Genomic DNA, 6,151 nt, shown 5'->3' on the forward strand with positions numbered 1-6,151 from the left:
TAGGTACCAGCAGGAAGGTGAGCATCTACAGAGGAAGGAAGAAGGGAGGGTGCCTAGCACTTCTATAAGTTACAGAGATGAACTGCAGCTCAGAGGGGTTGGGTTTGGTATCGTGGCAGTGCAAACAGACAGCTTTCAGGCTAGGTTGGAGCCCAGGTCCCAGAGAGTTCATGAAATAATTTGTATCTCAAAGGATGTTAAAGAGTTATGAGGGATTGCAGGCAATTGGGGTGCAGGTATGCTGTTATGGCTGTGGATGGTGTACAAGACATTTCCATGTCTTTGCACATGTTTGTTGCACCAATGAAGTAAAGAAGAATTTGGTTTGGGAATTTTGAGAAAAGTTTTGCATCTCTTCTTTAAGTTACCCTCATCTGAGAAGGGAAGGACTGTACATTCAGAGTGCCCACAAGACTGGTGCTAGAAGAAAGGTTGTGCTAGAAATGTGTTTCTACTTGAGGGTGGAAAACAGCTGAGCCACTATTCCATTTTCACCAAGAGGTGATGCACAGAGCTGGGGGCAGGTAAAGGGACATGGTCCTGCATGAAAACATACCATTTCCATTTCAAGGTGGGACATTTCCTAATGAGAAAGTGAGGGGAGCAGAGACAGCTACTTTTCCAGTCCCCATCCACAGTTTTTCTGTAGCGAAGGCCTACACCCCAACATTAGCCTGCTCAGGATGTGTGCCACGTGGACCACCCAGAGGAGAACCAGAGTTGCAGCATGTGCCATTTAGAGCTCTTGGCCCCAGCAGAAGGGAACCCAAACACAGCAACAGAGTCTAGTCCTGACAGTGGATCCATGAGTTTTAAGAGACTTAGGAAAAGAGCACAAAAAAGGAAAGAGTAATAATACTAGGAAAAAAACCCAAAACTCCAGCTCGCAGTCTGATGAACTGCTGCATCCCCCAAGGGCTTGCTTCACCTCCTTTTTCTAATCCTGGTGCAATGCTTATAATGCTTGATGGATCTGGGTAGGTTTACAGTGGTGACTTTGTGGATACACACTAGAGTCAGCAACAGAATGAACAAGAACTGAATGTGAGTTTCAGTTAGTTTCTTTTTTTTTTTGCAACTTTCTTTCAGAACAACCTCAATATTTACAAAGGCAGGGCAGCTCCCATGTTCCCACATTACAACATACTGCTCCAGCTGCATTCCTGCTAAAAATGAAATAGGAATGGTTTTTGAACAAAAATCAGAGCCTGTGATTTTTAACTGTCTGTCCCTCCCATCAAAGCACAGATTATGGTGAAAAGATAATTGTAATTGCTTTCTTAGGACTCATCATGAGACAGTTGTAGCTATGTCACTGATAGACTCCTGAACATAACAGTCCTCCTCAGCTCCCAGGCTCAGGGCAGAATGCAGGATAAAACCAAACCCCAAACAAACAAAGTCCCCCAAACTCTCCTAAATGAAAGGTTTCAGGAAAAAGACATCTAAACTGGATTCCACACTTCCTCCCCAACACCAAAAAAGTGTACAACTTTCCAGGCTGGAGTAGAAAGGTTATATATAGCACTACAATTTAATTCACATGACAATTAAAAAATACATGAAATGGTCTTCCTTATGCATGAGAAAAGATTATCAGAGTTTCCCCTTTTCCTCTTTTAGCTTATTAAAAATGTAACTCCTTCAAGAGTAATAAATTAACTCTGAAAGCATTGCTTAAGTAAGACACAGGTTGTGATTAAAGGAAGTTTGGAGTTCAGGAGAAGTCTGTGTTTGAAAAACGTCCTCAGTGTTTGGAGTATTGCATATGGCTTTTGACAACTAATTTGGGAGAAAAGTGGTACGGAATGAACCTCAACAGGAAAAGCTCTTGTTTTTTGTCACTTTGTGACATTACTGAAACACCGTTTCCCCTCATTTGTATTTTCCCCCCCTATAAGTTTGTGTTAAAATGTATCAAAACAGAAAAGACTTTGAAAAAGGCAGCAGAACTGTCATAAAGGATGACGCTAGCTAGTCGGGAGGTTATGCTTTATTATGTAAATCCATGTTTGGGGGTATTTTAAAATGCATATCGTATGGTTAGAGGCAGCTAATTAGCTAGATAAACTACTGCTTCCAAATAAAGCATACCAGTCTATAACATAAATGCCAGGGGCACAACTTCGTGTAGATCTGTGACCTACCTGATTGACCAAAACTGTCCCTCACCTGTACCAGTCAGTCTCACTTGATGGAGCATTAGCCACGAGGCTGCTGGTCCTTGCCAAACCCCACTGCTCAAATCCACCTTGTCTTGCTGCTCCTGGGAAAAGGTTCCTGCAGTGCTTTCCCTTGGGTAATTCCGTAGTGTTGAGCACCCTGAGCTTGAATTCAGTTTGGAGCAGAAGGAAATAAAACTTCAGTCTGCACATAAATCCTTCATTTACTTACATATAAAACCAATGAAACAGTACATTTTCCCCTTCTTTTTCTGTAATTTACAAATGGTTAAAATTATTTTCCTGGCAGAAACATCCATTTCTTAACTGCTTAGTGCCCATGCTGGCAGCACCAGGCTGCAGCAATGGCTCTGTAAGTACCAGCGCTCACTCTGGAGGTACCAAGAGGAGCTGGATGAAGAACTTGCAATGCATAATTTATTCAGTGAATATAAGCCCTTTTTTGTGCTTGCAAGAACTCTGGGGAAGGCAGGTGGGCTTGGTTGTGTTTTTTTTTTTAATAGTTTGCTGAAATTCTTTAAGGAATTGCAGTGTGTTTGTATGCAGTACCTGTACACCGGTGGCTTGTTAAGAGATGCGTTTTAATGTTGGCAGTTCAGGTGCGGGGTACACATGGCCTGCCCGGACAGGTGCCATGCAGCTCCTGCGCTCTGGCACCGGCAAAGGGCAAATGTTGGGAAAGCGCTTCTAGTGAGTGCCAAGACACTTGGGGTAACATCCACGGTTCAGCCGGCTCCATCTCGCCTAAATATGCCTGATATCCGCAGCACCTCACGCGTCTGAAAGAAAATTACAGCGTGCGCGGGGGGTGGTAGTCATTAGAGATATGAAAACTACAGGCTGCGTGGCCGTGCGCCGACCGGGGCAGCGGCCTCCCGCTCCAGCCCGCCGGGCTGGGCCGGCCGGGGGGACCGCCGCTCCCCTCCGCAAACTTCCCGGGGCACAAAGTTTGCCGGCAGTTCCCCGCCCGCCCGCGGGGAGGGTGACAGGGCGCAGCGCGGGGGGCGCGCCCTCCCCGCCGCCCCCTCCCCTCCCCTCTGCGGCGCGGCGCGGCCCCGCCCCGCCGGCAGCCCCGCACCGGGCGGCCGCGGCCGCAACGCCCCCGCCGCCGCCCCCTGCGCTCCCCTCCCGCGGCGGGGGCGGCCCCCGCGCTGCGCCGCGGCCCGTGCGCGCCGCTCGGCGGCGGCCCCGCCAGCGCTCGGCGGCGGCGGGTGTCCGCATCCCTGCGTCCTCCCGGCGCGCTCCCTCACCTCGGCGGCGATCGCCTCCCGCCCGCCCCCGCCCTCCCCTCCCCCGCACCGCCACACGCACACGCACTCCCGGCGCTGTGTGCGAGGGCGGGCGCCGGGAGACGGGCGGCGAGCAGCGCGCCGGCAGAGGAGACCACCGCGCACACGCACACACACACACGCACACTCCCTCGCGCCCGCCCTCCCTCTGTGCCTGCTCCTTCCTCGCCCCCCGCCGCCTCCCCTGCTCCCCCCTCCTCCTCCTTTCTCTGCAACGAGCGAGAGAGGGAGAGGGGGGAAAAAAGCCACTTACAGGTATTTGTTTAGTGGATCGGCGGCTTAATTTATCCCCCCCGCCCCCCCCCACCCCACCTTCCCCACCGCCCCTTGCAGTTTGTTTACAAGTATCAAAGTTGTAATTGAGGAGCTGCCAAGGCACATCTGGATATTTTTCTTCTTCTTCTTTGTGTTAGGGACTGATGTGCAACTAATTAAAGGCAGACAGGCTGGTAGCGTCTGCACAGTCAAGCCCCCCCAAATAAAGAGCCTGGTAAGTGACTGGTTTGCTTTTCCCCCCTCATCTTTTCCCCCCTTATTCTTCGCGGGTTTTGTTTTGTTTTTCGGGTTTTGTGTGTGTGTTTTGGGTTTTAGTTGTGAGGGTTTTTTAGGGGGGTGGGTTTTCTTTCTTTTTTTTTTTTTTTTTTAATTTTTTGGGATTGTCGTGGGCTCTTTTTTTTCTGTTGTTCTTGTCCTCTGGGATCGTAAAAGTAGATTAATGCTAGACTTGGGCAATAAAAGGCGTCGCTATATTAATTTATTAATTAATCTGCACCCGCCCCTCCTCCTGAATGTTAAATATGACCTTTGATCTCTCTGTCTTTGGCAGAGCAGACATGCAATATTGAACGTGTACGGTCACATTTAGCTTAAGCAGGGACGGAATCGCAAAGCCCGGCTAGCAATTTCTATTTATTTATTTCATTCGTGGAAAAGAGGGCGATAGTTAGAGGGGGAGGGAAATCAATAACTGCGTCTCGGGTACCCTTTTCATGCTCCGGAGATGCATCGATTAAGCAATAATGACCCGCTTGGTGGGCACCATCATTTTCTCGCTGCTGGTGGCAATAAAGCCTGAGAAGGGATCGCGGAGAGAGAAAAGGTAGCCAGCGAGGGAAGGTTTTGTGGAGAGAAGCCAGTTTAATGCTGGGGGGAAAAGGGCAAGAAAACGCATATGACTTCTGGCATAAAAGGCTGAACGCTAACATTTTATTCCTTACCAGATGCGTGGCTTTCGTACACATGGCTGACAAAACTAGTTTTATTGAGTAGTTGTTATCGAGGACGTGCAGCTAGGTTTTCCTTTCTGGAAACGGGAGAGGTTTTTTTTTTCTTCTGCTGTATGCAAATCCTTCGCATCCCTCCAAGACGACGCTTAGCCTAGAGCTCTCCGGGGCAGCCTTTGTATTGCCACTAGACCTGTGAAGGCAGCGAGAGTCTGGGTTTTTCCCTGACGTGGAACACAGAGGTGGCTCCTGCGAGCTCGGGGTCTTTTTTTTTTTTCTTTTTCCGACGGAAAGACGCCCGCCAGTCCCCAGTGCAGCCGGGGGTGAGGTTCCTTCTGTAGATTTACGCTCCCTTCATCTGGATTTGTTTACATAAAGCCCGCTTTCAGTGCACGACGCTGGGAGAAGACGAAGTTTTTGCACTCGGTAGGTTGGGCTGCAGACGGTTCATTAATCTAATTATGATCATAATTACCGTAATTGATAACCATTTTGAACTAAACATACCGGAGTCTGGAAACTAGACGTAGCCCCACGAGTGCCTCACGAGTGAGCGTTTCTGATCGATAGCCCTACATCAGAAAAGGTGCTGGAAATATCTGAACTATTCAGGTAGAGCATCTGGAAAACAAAGAGGCAGTGTTCATAAACTGAGGGCATTTTAAGTTATGCTTATGTTTGCTTTAGTTCGCGCAGGCTGCCATAATATACCTTCCTCACTGCCATGAACTAAAATACCCCCCTTCACCTCCCTGGGGGAGAAAGGGGCGGTGGGAAATAACAGGGACGCCGTGTCCTTAGCCCCCTCCTAAACTTTCCTAGCCTGAAGCAGAAAGCCATCTTTCCCCGATGAGGTCTAGTTCAGCAGGTACAGCGACCTGCCCTCCCGAGCGTTTCCGGGCTGTCTCTCGGCGAAGCCCCCTGCCCCGCGGCGCCCGCAGAGGGGCTGTCCCCGTCTCGGTGCGTGTGTCCCCAGCCCTCCCTGCGCAGCCTCCGGCGGCGGTGGCGGGGAATCCTCCCCGAGAGGCTGGGATAAATACTCCGTCGTTAGTACAGCTGCAGGCGCCGGGATCACAGGCTGTGAAATTGCTTAAGTATTTTTTTTTTTTTTTTTAAACCTAGCCCCGTGCCCCCCGCGGCCCGCAGGCAGCCCCCCCGTGCCCGGAGGCGGCGGGGGGGGGGCCGGGGGAGCCGGTGCCGCCGCAACCAGCGCCCGGCGGAGCCAGCTGTGCCGGCAGGCAGCTAATGACCGCCGGGCTCAGAAGGACACCGTGGCAGCTGGCGGCTCCCTCCCCCACCTCCCTCTTTTTTATTTTTTTTTCCTAATTCCTTTTATTTATGTTCCCCCCGCCCTTCTTCCCTGCCTTTTCATTTTTCCCGGTGCTGGTAGGTGGGCAGCTCCTGGTCCCCGTCTCGTGTCCCCCGCCCCCACTTTGTCCCGGGACCGCGCTTGCTC

This window comes from Coloeus monedula, assembly GCF_965178545.1.
Source record: "Coloeus monedula genome assembly, chromosome: 5".
Lineage (NCBI taxonomy): Eukaryota > Metazoa > Chordata > Aves > Passeriformes > Corvidae > Coloeus > Coloeus monedula.